At 52.9% G+C, this 13,857-nt stretch overlaps 1 long non-coding RNA gene and 1 other non-coding gene across 2 annotated transcripts; both read right to left on the bottom strand.

Moving 5' to 3' along the window:
* Window positions 1–10,072: 10,072 nt before the first annotated feature.
* Window positions 10,073–11,667, bottom strand: LOC138120021 (uncharacterized). Its single transcript, XR_011155704.1, has 2 exons — window positions 11,346–11,667; window positions 10,073–10,499 (listed from the first exon to the last, which is right to left on the bottom strand). It is a non-coding gene; the product is annotated as an uncharacterized lncRNA (long non-coding RNA).
* LOC138120383 (small Cajal body-specific RNA 16) lies at window positions 11,140–11,295 on the bottom strand. Its single transcript, XR_011155844.1, has one exon. It is a non-coding gene; the product is annotated as a small Cajal body-specific RNA 16 (non-coding RNA).
* Window positions 11,668–13,857: the final 2,190 nt, after the last annotated feature.

Below are 13,857 nucleotides of genomic sequence, written 5' to 3'. Positions count from 1 at the left end.
AACACCTCTCAGCCGTGCTGGAATGCAGCTCAAGCTCCTGGAATTTCAGCAGGCAGGAACTTGCTCTGGTTTCTTTTGTTTGCATCCCAGGCAGTGAAGAAAAGTGAAGTGATTCTGCCTTCTTACTGCCCAGCAAGTCTCATCTTCAGAGCTGTTGCACTAAAAAGAGAGGAGTTTGTCGGCAGTTCATAACAAGAGAGAACATGGTCACTTAAAGTCTTGCTGCTAAGCCATATATTTATTAAAATATGTGGAAAAGGAATGAGAGTTTGAGTTCAGACACACTGAAGTGCTTCAAGAGCTGTTCCCTAACAAATCAGTCCCATCTGCGACAGTGGAATTTTTTATGTACTACTGGCTGCATTCAAATAAGTATCTGCTTCCTAAACCTTTAAAAGCATGGAAATGGTCCCAAATGATAACACTGCCAGCATGATGGAAATAATAATAAGCATGATGAGTGACAAACAGTTAATGGAACAGAGTTGTGCCCTGGGGACACTGATTCTGGTTTACAGAGGGTTTTTATTTAATGCATCACAGGTATTTCACTAGGTGTCACCGTTTTTCCTTTCCCTTGTCAGTTTAGGGAGAGACAAACTGGTAAAGCTGGATGTGAGGATGTGTGAACTCCTTCATCCCTTTTCTCTTAAAAATAACTGTGACCCCCAAGTTCAGCCCTCCAGACACAGACCTGAATGTGCCCATCCATTACAGCTGTGCATATTTTTGTAAGCTCCCTGGATAGCCCATGCTGGGTAAACAGTGAACAGGAGGAAATATTTCTCCACATATCTCTGGAGATCTTAAAGCCCTTCATAATGGCAGGGAAGACACTAATAATCCCAATATGCAGGTATAAATACTGAGGTTCACAAAATGCCACAGGAAAAGTCACGCAGTAAGTCAGCATGAGAAAGGAGAACCAGAGCTCCTCACTTCCTGGGTGGTTCCCTTATTCCCAGGCACTCCCGACTTTTAGCTCTGCAGTAATTTTCCACTATTCACAAGATGGGGATAAGGATGAAATATCTCCAGACTGGTCTGTGTTCAGAGAGGGGATGTTAATGTATGATACCTAGAAGGTGTTAAACTCTGTGATGAGATTTTTATTCAGGATTAAACCAGCCTTAGCTTACTGTAGTTTATTGTACCATAAGTGAGGGTGTATTAACTTCATACCGCTATTTGATTTATCTGAACTTTCCTGTAGAAAAGCCGTAAAAGACCTTGTAGACTGGAGCCCTTTATGTCTTGATGCCACAAACAGGCAGAAACATGTTTTTTCCTGTCTTCTCAAGTGACTGGTAGGAAAATTGAATTGTAGGCTGGGAGCTGGCCAGGGACACCAGCTGCCAGCGCTCGGAGTCCAGCAGCTGACATCAGAGCACCAGCACCATTGACAGCAAAGGTTACACAGACAAACATTAGCAAATAGGACTGAGTCCTGATTCATAAAATAGATGAGTGCGGATGAGCGTGTGGCACACATCCCAGCCCTTATTCCCATGCTCTCCCTGCAAAGCCTGTATCCATCCAAGGCTCCCTGCCTCGAGTTCCGTGTCGCTGCTCAGGAGCCGTGCGATGCTAAAGCAGAAGTGAGCAGGTGGTGCAGGGGGGGCTGCTCGTACAGAGATAATTGAATGTGAGGAGCTGGTGGGGTGGATATTCTGCATGAAGCATCAGATCCAACATTTATTCCAATACCTGTGTTGGATGTTTGTAACACCTAAAAGCCTGATAGCACTGGTTTTTTGGGGGACTGTGAGGAGCAGGGGACCCCCTCTGGGGCTCCCACCAGGTTATTTTATTCCCCAGACATCAGGAGATGGCACAGGCTAAAGAGAACTCACCCCCATGAGCTTTCTTCCAGTAAAGGAAATAAAGGTCAAGGGAATAAAGGGAAAAACACTTGGATAATAACTGATTTGCTGAGGTGTTTTATTGTTGCTGAAGATGTCAAGCTCATAACACAGGGAGCTGGAGTTGTGAGCGAAGAAGGGTTCACTGGGCTGTTGGGAACGCCCAACTTTTCTACTTGCCTTTGGAAACAGCCCTTGTGTGCATGTGCCACTGGCTTGGAGCCGCCTGATACCTGCCTCACAGGGAACAGCCTGTTTCCAGTTGTCTCTTTAAATGACTTAAAGAACTGCCAGGATCTGATCACTCAATCCTTAGAAAAATAGCAGTCCCAGCCAAAGGCTCAGCAGAAATGAGTAAATTTCCTATAAAAATAAAAACAAAGGCTGTTTACCATCCCTCCTTTTAATGAGCCTGACAGTACAAATACTCTCAGCTGCTTCCACAAGCACTGAATCAAGCTGCTGGGTCACTCACCGGGTAGAGACTTTGTCCCTATTTGCTTCTAACACATTGATAATTAATATGAGAGGAGTAAAAAGAAACAATTACTTACTATTGAAAGTATTGGACAAATCCATCTCCTTTTAAAGGACACACTGACTCCACTAGAGCTGGGTCTGCACCCTTGGGCAAACACAGCACGTCTCACTGGAGCTCTGTCAGGACAAGTTGCTTTTGTGGCTGCTGCTCCGCCAGCATCACAGTGCCTGTGTCTGTACAGCTTATTCCTGTGCCTGGAGGAAAATGAGGCATTATGAGGCACTTGCACACCAAAATAACTACCAGTACTGCTATTTCAGGGTTTATTTTTTAACTCACAGTCTGTGGATCAGGCCTGTGCTGGCAGCCTTCATCCACGCGTGTCTCAGAACTTGAGAAACGCAAGTTTCATGACGCTGTTTGCAGACCCCAGAAACGCCGCTTATCGTCTCCAATCAGCAGCATTCTTTACATGAATTCCGGTCCTGTATCCAAGGCAATCTCATTATTTGCTATACACGCTCGATCTGCTGGCTAATTTCTTTCTCCTTCTCACGGGGGAGGAACCTTCCTGTGTTCCACAGCCATGCCTGTATTTAGGAGATTAAAGAAAGCAGGCAAGACGCATGAAAAATGTCACCCTGTCGCCGGGGCGGCAGCCTGAATGGGAACACAATTCCGAGACAGATGTTCCTTCCAATTGAATTGTCTGTGTCAGTGATTGCAGAGTTCAGTGCTCGGGAGAGGTGTGAGGCAGAGGGCACGGCTGAGCAGAGGGCTGGCTGCAGCCAGGGAGCTGGCGCAGTGCAAGCAGCAGCTCTGCTGACTCTGACACGGATGCAGCATTAATCTGTCTCGGCCTCGAGCACTGCTGGCTGTCAGTCCTGGAATTAATTTGGCTAATGTAGCACGTGATGGAAAGCCACGTTTGCAATCTCTTTTCCAGGCAAGACAGGATGGATTGATAGCATCCTCTGTCCCTGGATGAGTGAACTGGTAGCAGAGCTCCACCGAAGGGACACCCTCTGAGAGTGTGGCTCCATCGCCCAAGGGATGAGAGAGATGTTTAACACCTCCCGGCTCTGGGGGTTGTCAGGGGGAGCGTGAGCAGACAAGGAAGAGGTGGAATTGCCATAGGGGTGTCTCTGCAATCCCTGTGCAAGTGGGATGGGTCAAGTTTTTTCTGAGGGCAGGTTCCAATGTCAGTCTCCAAATAACTTGTTTTGACAGAGGGGATGGTCTCCAGCAAAAGAAGCCTACTTGCAGTCATGGTCTCAAGCTGGTGGCTCCAGACTAATGTGTGACCACTAAGTATTTAAATTAACTAATGAACTAATGTGACTTCTGGTCACAACCAGGCTGAGTCTGAATTAAACAAGAGCCCAGTGATGGAAAGGACTGACATACCCAGGGCAACTCCCTTGGACAGAGACTGGAAATGAGCCCAGTGCTTTCTTTGTTCCCCATCCCAACACCACCCATGCACCTGGGCACTTGTGGGCCTTTGCTGCACCACTTCTGCAGGAAGCAAGAAAAGAGAGTGGTCTTGAGCACCCAGGAGGAGGCAAGAGGCAGGTGAATATGGCAGTGGTGGGAGTTGAGGCAGAACCAGCCCAGCAGAGTCTCCAGAGAAGCAGAGGACAAATCTGCCCAGCAGTTCACCCAGAGACAACATCCAGCTTGGAGAGCAGATGAGGGTGCAGAACAGACAGGATAACATGGAAGGGAGACCATCACCTATCCACCAAAGCCCCAGCTAAATTAATTTTGTATCACAGTCAGCAGGAAAAGACTTTTGGAGGGAGGCTGAGCACCCCTTTACCACCAACCACTCTGTGTGATGCACTGGGTGAGCAGCTGGGTGCCTCCCCTCCCCACCACTGCACTGACACACTCAGGAACACAGAGAGAACTGGAGCTGATTGCAATAAACCCATTAGCACATGGATGTGAGCCACAACACAGCACTGTGCAAACTAACCCAGAAGGAGGTTTGTAGTGTAGGCAAGCTAATTGCCAAAAATAACCCCCAACCCACCCTGGCTGCTGTGCTGTGCCATGGGAACAATATTGTGCATGTGATCACATTCAGCAGGACACAAGCAGCCTAAGGGTCTTTCAACATTTGGCTTGAAAAGGCTAAAAATAGACCCCAAACCACATTCCTTTTTTGCATTGCCATCTCCTCTGCCTCTTCCTATTCACTGGCACTTTTACATGCAAAGCAGGATTTGGGATCCAAGGCCCCGTAATTAGACTCCAGCCTGGCAGCTGCAAGTGGAACAGCTGGAGGTGTTATTTTTACAGGTTATTAATTGACTCCATGAAAGCCCAGCAAACAGAGAGCCAGCGAATTGCAGTCCACAGCCACATGACAAGGTCTTAGTGACAGGAAAAGATAAAATAAAAAAGAGAACACAGAATCCTAAAGCCGATTAGTTATAGCAATTTCTCCAAAGCTAAATATAGGGAAAAATCCTCTGCCATCTTCAGCTCCGTTGGCGGAGATGAGAAAGCACAAGGAAGGAGATAGACAGGAGTTTTGCTTTTCACTTAAGCCCCCATGGGTTGCAGAGAGAAACTGCTGCTTTGGTGACACTCCCAACTCTTAAATCCAACTGTCCCTCAGAGCTCCACCTTGATCAGCCCTTTGCTCAGCACTCAAAAGTGCAGCTGCACTTGCTTCAACCTCACTGCACTGGGCAGGGAACCGAGGCAGGGAAGCTCCCAGTGCCATCCCAGTGCCCAGTCACAGCCAGGCTGGCACAGTCCCAGTGCCTCTCTGCCAGGCATGGATGGGTGAGCTTGCAGAGCCCTCCCTCAAAGGAGCTGAACCACCCACACTGCCCCAAAACAAAGCAGGACAGAGCCAGGAGACTTCTTGCCTCCAACTCTCCTTCCTCCCTGCCTTTCCTGCAGCTGGGGACAAATGAGGCTTGGGGACAGCTGAAGCCACCTGGGGCCACAAGAGAAACCCCTCATCAAGAGCTGGAATAAGGAAAGGCTCTGGGTGCTGACAGCAGGAGGGGATGGGACGTGGGTCATCACCTCTGCAAAACCCACTGTACATCAAAGACTCAGGGAAATAAATAAACAGGCAACTCCAGCAGGGATGCTGAGAACCCAGGAAACTGGCAGAGCATTTCAGATTTATGGGAAATTAGTTTGGCCCTTGTCTGGATGCTGACAGCCAGCAAGGCCCTGTCTCTAGGACAGCCCATATTGCTGGCCCAAGCTGTGGGGTCTTTGTCAGACTTCAGGTTTAACTTCCAAAAATAAGTCATGGTTGTACAGCGGAGGTGAAGCAGCACCTCTCCCAGAGCAGAGGACAGCCAGGATCCTGGCACTCAGCATCCCCTGTGCTGGCAGCCAAAGGGGAAGGGAAGGCAGTGGAAAGGCTGCTGCTGTTTGAACGCCACAACTCAGCCCAAGAAAGCCCCCTCCTCATCAGGAGGCAGGACAGTCCCATGTTCCACAGCTCCAAGACAGGGATTTCTTCCCACTTTCATCACCCACACAGCAAGAGGAGCACCAAACCCCCCTTCCAGATGTCTCTTCACAATGTTCACTCATAGACAGTGGTTAGAAGAGTGGGATATTTCTCTCCAACCTCCATCCTTGACACTAGACACCTCTCTGGGTGGGTTTGGGGTATTTCCAGTCCTTCCCATATTCCCAGCTGCACAGGCTCTGTGTGTTCCATGTTTTGTAATCTCACCCTTTGGAGACCATTTCTATGATAACTAATCCCCTTAGACATCCCTTCAACATGAGCATGCCCTCCTGGCCCAAACCCACCTCTGGGCTTGCTGCCAAGGCTGTTTTTCATGCCAGCCTGGCAGTGCTGGGACTGTCCTCAGGCAGGAAAGCTCCTCTTCAAAAGCCAGCTCTGCCTCGTGCTGTGAACTGGGAAGAGCTGTCAGAGCTCCTGCCAGGTGCCAGCACTTCATTCCTGAAGGATGGGGTTGTGGGTTAGGCCTTTATTTCCAGCACAGTCTGCCTGCTCCACACACAGTGCCCAGGGTGTCCGATCCCCCCGAACCACAGCAAGGCCATGGGGCTTCCCAAACTTGGGTTTCATACTGTCATGTAGCCTTTCCCCAGGCTGGGGGTCCCCACAGGAGCAGCAGTGCCAGGGGCACAGGGACAGCCCCAGAATAGGGTTCCCATGGGGCAGGCAGGGCTGGGTACCCAACCTCAGGGCTGCTGGAACACACCTTCCCCTCACCCAGTAACTCAGCCCAACCCGGCAATTGCTCCAAGTCTGACAACACAGGAGGTGAACTCCCCCACTGCAGGAGAGAAACCAAACACAGACAGCTGTGGTGTTGCACAGAGCCCCTCTCCACTCCCTTTAACCCCGGCAGGTGGGCTGCAAACACACTGCCACAGGAAGGGAACTCAGCAGCACCTCTGTGACCCTGCTCAGGCCTGGCGAGGTGCAGGTATCCACAGAGGTGTGGCAGTGCCACGTCTCCTCAGGCTACTTTCCCTGGTAAGGCTCAGTCTGTGCCATCTGTGCTACCATCACACCTCTCCACAAGATCTAAAGCTGTGGTTGCACAGGGATAGACAGCACTTTGGGGACAGCAGGAGGGGAGGAGGCTTTTTCTGGGGGATGTCAGAACCACAGGTGACAGTGCTGGAGAGCAGAGAGCTGCTGGCAGCTCCCGGGGTTGCAAAAGCCTTTGGCCTTCATGGCGTGGGATGGGGATTTGGGAGCAAAGCACATCAAGCGAGCTGAAGAGAGTGACATTTTCCTTCCCAGCTGCTCCCTCCGTGCCCACACAGCTGGTGGGATGACTCCATGCAGCTAATGATGTGACATGATTAGTAAACAAATGATGCATTTGCACCAGGAAACAAAAAAAAAAAAAGAGGAAGAGGAGAGAAAAGGAAGAAAACAAGTCACATTCTGAGCTGGCAGCACGCAGCAGTGAGCTCTTTAAAAATCTGCTGAGGAAGGCACTTGCACAGCACATGGTTTGGGCAGATCAATGAAGCTGCAAAGCAGCCTGGCAGGCACACAAATCCACTTTCTAATGAAATTTACAGCAAGTGGAATTTAGGTCACTACTCGGAAGCATTCCGTTTATTCCAGGCAGCTTTTGAAATATTTAAGAAATAGCTGTCAAATTAAGCCTGCTCACCTCTGGCTGCAAGGTCCAACTTGGAGCCACGGCAGATTTCTTAGCTATAGCTTAAAAATAAATTTTTTTAAAGCCTTTTTGATTGCCTGCTCCCTTCATCATCACAGCAGAATGATTGGCATCATCTCTTGCCATGCAATCCTGGCTCTGGTGGGAGCTGTGAGCTCCAAGGATGCTCAGCTGTGCCCAGCCCCAGCCTCATCCTTCCCCAGGGTCAGGGCAGTGAGACACCAGACGTGTCCTTCCTGCAGCCTGTGCCCAAAGGACTTCAGCTGCTGCTGAAGGAAGAGCAGTGCTACAGCCAGACCTAAAAACAGCTCTCGAGGGAACAGCTAAAAGCAGCCTCTTAGCAGAGGTGAGCCTTCACCAAGGCTGAGCGATGCCGTGGAAGGGTCTGGGCTGCACTGCTGGTTGCCAGCGCTATTCCCAGATGTCACACTCCAAGAGAGCTGCCAGAGAACTTTCAGTGGGTGGTGGAGGGAGAGGAAAGGTGGAAAACAGGCAGTTCTCTGGCTGTTTACCCAGCAGAAGTGGCCACAGCCCCTCGCAGTTCCTGCAGAGATCAGAGCAGTCCAGACGTTTCCGCTTCCAACAAGGCAAAGGTCAAACCCTTACATAACACAGACAGCGTGAGCTGATTGCTGCCCCAGCTCAAGGTCCAGCCAGGCACAGAGCTCAGAGCTCCTCCAGCCTCAGCACAAACCAGGAGCAGAGCAGGGGAGAGCAGAAGGCAGCCTTGGAGCAGAGCTAGGCTTAGTGTGAGGGGAGACACCACAGGCACAGCCAGGCCCTCTCTGGGCTGTGCTTTGGAGGACAAAGAGGTTTCCCCGTTGCTCACCAACCTGCCCCACCTTGGCAGCTGCCCCCAGCTTCTGTTCCCCAGAGCCTGGGCATCTCCCACACAGGATCCCAGCCCAGCCCCAGTGCTCAGGATTTGGCCTGGCTGCAGTTGAGGTAAAACATGGGTGCCTCTGCAAACACCTCTGCCTCCTTCCTCATTATACACATAAATATCCATTTCATGCTCAGCTGATGGAGGATTTGTTTGGCTGGGTTATGATCCTGGCTGCTGCTCCACAGCTGGCTCTGGACCAGGATCTGGAACCGGGGGACACAGTCTCTGACCTCCCTCTCATCAGCACTCCTGGCCGTGGATGAGCACAGCACACTGACACCCTCCCTATATTCATCCTGGCTGGCCTGTCCCTTCTTCCACCTCATTCTCTCTCCTGACAGAGTTCCATGTCCATTCCTGCAGCTCTCCTGCCCCTTTTGCTCCATTCCTTGCCCACAGGGATGTTATTGAGTCTGGAAGAAGTGATCCTTGAATATTACCCAGCTCTGGGATCCCTCTTTCCTCTAGGGCACATTCCCATGGGATTCTTTCAGGAAGGTCCCTGGAGAGGCCAGTTCACTCTCCCCATGTCCAGGGCTCTGACTGGATGACCCTGGCAGGACATGGAGCCCTCCTGACCCCGCAGAGCTGCACATCCCACCCACCTGTGGAGCTGCTCCCCTCCCAGACAGATCCAGCTCCTAAATGTCTGCACACCCAGACGGTACCAGCAGCTGGAGAGGAGCCTGTGCTCCTCCACATCCCCAGCCACCTGCTCTGGGTGCTCCCCAAGCACTGAGTGCTGGAGCAAAGGCAGCACTGCTGGCTCCAGTTCTGCTCAGGAATTCATTCTTAGCGAGACACTTGGAGGCAGAATTTAGCAAGGAGGAAATCCTGCACCTGGCCAAGGAGCCAACGTGGCCACCACGAGCTGAGCAGCCTCTGCAGCACATCCTACAAGCACAGGGAGCACACACAGCCCAGCAAGAAGCACGGGCTCATGGAATTTCACAGCACACTGGTCTTGGACTTGGCTGGGGAATGTTGCACACCGAGTGGAAATTCCCTCTAGGAAGGGAAATCCAGGAGCCAGGCTCTTGTTGCAAGTGAAACATTTGTCTGCTGTTTAGTCACGTTTTGCTCCCCAAGCAGAAGGAGAGGGAAAATTTGGCACGTGCAAGTTATCCCTCCAAGCAGCCTCGTCCAGGAGGTGGGCACTACCTGATGAAACCCACAGCAGAGCTGCCTCCCCTGCACACTCCAGCTGCTCTTCCTGGCTGCAGGCTGGCCAGGGACACCCCATGGAATGCTCCGAGCCCGGCTGGCAGCTGGGTAATGCACGAGCAGCCTGGGCTGCTGCCAGGACACAGAGCAAGGATCTCCCGAGGATATAATCCCACCATGGCCTGTGCATCCGATTACAGAAAGGCTCCCAGTTTTCCCATTTCCGTGAAAACAAAAGGATTCTGTGGAGCTCCACACCCTCTAGTGGAGGTGGGAGCTTGGCACACCGAGATGTTCCCAAATCCCACAGCGCTGCCGAGGAGTTCAATTCAGCATCTGACTGCCCCGCAGCTCCCCAGGCAGGAGCGGGTGTGACATCTGCAGGGTGTGACAATGCAGGGGTCAGTGCAGGGGTCAGTTCTCTGCCTGCCTGCACAGCCACCTGCAGCAGTTAAACACCTCCCCACCTTGTTCAGGCACAAGAGTATCAAATACAAAGAAAGAAAGAAAGAAAGTCAACTTTGAGAAATGGATTTTATTCACGTTCACCATCCAATTAGGCAAAACTGCCTTCTATAACCTACAGGAGAGTTGGAGGGGGACTCTTCACAAGAGCATGTAGTGCCAGGACAAGAGGGAATGGTTTCAACAGGCAGAGGGGGTATTAGGGAATTAGGTTGGCAAGGTCCTGGCACAGGTTGCCAGAGGAGCTGTGGGTGCCCCATCCCTGGACATGTTCAAGGCCAGGCTAGACAGGGCTTGGGGGACATCCTGGGACAGTGGAAGGTGTCCCTGCCCATGGCAGGGGTGGAACAAGATGGTCTTTATGGTCCCTTCCAGCCCAAACCCTTCTATGAGTCTGTGATAACCCAAAAAACCACACAGGTATAACCAAACAGTAAGAGCAGCTCTCACCATCCTGCACAACCACCTCTTGGTCCAGCTACCTGAAAAGAAATAACCAAGATGTTCACCCAGGAATGCAGCTAAAACCAGAGCCCCCTGTCCTACACAGCCCCATCTCCTCTGGAGCAGTGCTAACTGAAGCATCATCCCACCCCCAGCTCTCCCTAAAGCCCTTCCCAAAAGCACCTCTACCACGAGCACTTCCCAAAGCACACCAGAGCCAGATCACCCATCCCACAGCAACAACAAACAGGAAAAGGACTTCTTCTTTTGGCAAGGAACTTTTGCCAGAAGCTGGGATCACTGTGGTGCCAGGTTCCCTGCACAGGCCCTCCCCTCTCCCTCTCCCTTCCCACGCTTGCCAGGGCACACAGCCCTGAGCTGTCCCCAGGTGAACCCCCTGCTGCAGGAGAGAAACCAAACACAGAACAAGAGAGCAAAGTACACAACTTCCAACAAAGCTTTACACTTGCTCGAGTGCAGAAACCACCTTATCACTATTCCCTCCTACGTGGGGAGCAAAGTTGCAACTCAAACAGCATCTAGTGACAAAGCAAGTACCCAGGTTCTGATTTCCATACCTGAGAGAGTTTGATTTTGCAGAACGTTTTCAGAAGAAGGCTCAGTATACATTAAAAACCCCAATCTAAGCCCTCTCTTTCCTTGGGTTAGGGGCACAGCTGTTGTTTGCAGTATCATACATGACCATCAAAATGCTTCATGAATGTTCACACCTGTTACTGCACAGGTGAGGCCCAGCACGGAGCCCACCTGGGAGCTGCTCTTGGGCACGGGTGAGGCTGGCTGGTACCACCCAGCAGCCCTTCCCCAGCCCACAGACCCCGAACCCCTGCCCAGGAGGGACACGTGGGGCTCCCACAACTCACCTGGTCCTTCCTCACCTCAGGGATGGAAGCACTGAGTCCCAGCCCTGTGACCATCCAGGGCTGTGGCTTCTCTGGGGCTGAGCCCCGGCAGGAAATCCTGTGACACACAAAGCTCTGGGACAGTCACAGCAAAAGCTGAGCCCTGGTCTGGCTGCTGGCCCTGGGGCACACGCTGGCCTGGCCCTGCAGCCCCTTCCCCACCTCATGGCTCACTCCTTACACCCCACGGGCCCCACTCAGCTCTCCCCCAGCTCCCCGAGCCTGCTGTGGGCCCAACACGTCCCCCAGGGAGGAGCCACACCCGGGTTGTCCTTGCACAGCACCCCAGTGCTCCCACCGACCCCCTACACCGCCCCAAGCCCCCACACAGCCCCCAAACCCTGCCTCCCCCAGCCCCCCCTGCAGCCCCCCACGGAACTCTGACTCCCAGGCCCTCACTTCCCCCTCTACACCCCAACATCCCCCTGCACCCCCACACAGCTCCAGCCCCCACAGCTGCCTCCCCCAGCCCCTCAGAACCCCGCACGCTGCTCCCCAGACCCTCGCTACCCACCTCCACTGCATCCCAAACGCCCTCCCCACATCCCCCAGCACTCCAGCCCCCCAACCCTGTCTCCCCTGGCCTCCCACACCGGCCCCTGTTTCTCCGGAGCCCCCAGTGCAGCCCCTCCTGTACCCCACACTCTGCCCCCCAGGACTCCAGGCTGCCCCAGCCGCCTCCCCACCCCTAGTACCCCTCTGTCCCCACCCTAAATCCCCCCAGGCCCCATCGCGGCCCCGTCCCCGACCCTCCCTCAGCACCCCCCGCCCGCCACGCGGCCGGAAGCGCGGCCCAGCAGCGGAAGCCGGAAGTGGAGCCCGGAAGCGCGGCCGGAATGACACCGAGAGGAGCTGTGGGGCCAGAGCGCCGCGCAGGGCACGGCCCGCCGGGGATAGCGCCCTCATGCGGCGGGAGCTGGGACTGCAGCGGATCCGCCGGGAATTGCCGGGAGCGGAGCCCGGAGAACGGGAGGGGAACTGCCGGGGGCACAGCCCAGCGCTGTGGGGCTCGGGACCGGCAGAGAACAGGAGCCCGTGAAGCCTGGGAACGGCCCGACCGGGCGGGGTTTGGTTTTGGAGCTGCCGGTCCAGAGGGGGCCACGGAGATGCTCCAAGGGCTGGAGCCCCTCTGCTCTGGAGCCAGGCTGGGAGAGCTGGGGGTGTTCACCTGGAGAGGAGAAGGCTCCAGAAAGACTTTAGAGCCCCTTCCAGGGCCTAAAGGCAGCTTATAAAGAGATGGAGAGTGACTTTTTACACAGGCAGATAGCGATAGGACAAGAGAGAATAGTTTGATACGAAAAGAAGGGAGGAAGAAATTCCTCCCTGTGAGAGTGCTGACACGCTGGCACAGGCTGCCCAGAGAAGCTGTGGCTGCCCCATCCCTGGAAGTGCCCAAGGCCAGGTTGTCCCACCTGGGACAGTGGAAGGTGTCCCTGCCCATGGCAGGGGTGGAATGAGATGGGTTTTAGATCCTTTTCACCCCAAATCATTCCATGATTCCATTGTTATAATCCCCCCCAAAGGCAAAATCTCTGCATGAAGAGAGTTCAGACGTCGCTCTTGGCTGGAGCTGAAACCACAGGGCAGTTAATACAGAGTAAATCAGTGTTTTGATCTAATATTCTGCTGATGGTTCTCAAGGCCACCTGTTTATGCTGAATTGTGCTTCACTTTCAGCAGCTCTGACAGCCACTCCTGGTTAAGAGAGAGGCTTTCAGCACAAACACAGGTATCTCACTCATGAAATTTAATCACAAATTTCCCTCCAAGACATTTCGGTACGAACAGCCCCGGAGCAGCAAACCACTCCAACACACGAGCAGTAACTTGCTCCCTGACGGCTCATTAAAAATGAAGCAGTGCTTAGTTTTATTTCTGCAATAACACATTTTAGCAGACCTCTTATAAAATATACATACAGGTCCAAGCCATGCAAAACCTGGATGGGAGGAGCAGCTGGGGAAGCCAAGCACCACACCACCAGCAAACAAAACCTCATTTTTGCCCATTAAAGCTTCGTGTGGCCTCTCGGTGCTGGCACATCCAAGCACGGGGCTTGAGTGACAAGGTCTGTGCCACCAGCCCTGCCCCACGCTGTGCCAGCTGAGCAGGTAATTCCACGCTCAGGCTCCCCAGGAGTGGGTGCCTGCTCTGCTCAGAGCCTGCTCTGAATACTAAACTCTTCATTTCCTTGTGATTTTCCTTCTGCCGCTTGTAAATACACAGCAGGAGTGTTCTACAAATACCGGGAATGTCTCTCCGGTCCCTCTGAAAGCAGAGGTCGCGGTCCCTACTTTGCACAAGGAATTGTGATGCAGAGGGATGAATGAAAACACAAATACCCGCAGATCTGAGGAGCTGACTTTGCAAAAGCTGCTTTTGTGCTTCTCGGAGTACAAAGCCCTTCCCTGCTGCCCCTTGACCGCTGCTCACAAGCCGAGGGACATCCCCTCTCCCAGCACAGCCCCGCTTC

This window comes from Aphelocoma coerulescens, chromosome 18 (assembly GCF_041296385.1).
Source record: "Aphelocoma coerulescens isolate FSJ_1873_10779 chromosome 18, UR_Acoe_1.0, whole genome shotgun sequence".
In the NCBI taxonomy this organism is placed as follows: domain Eukaryota; kingdom Metazoa; phylum Chordata; class Aves; order Passeriformes; family Corvidae; genus Aphelocoma; species Aphelocoma coerulescens.
The sequence above is the reverse complement of the archived record's forward strand: the minus strand, read 5'-3'. Positions and strand labels throughout refer to the sequence as shown.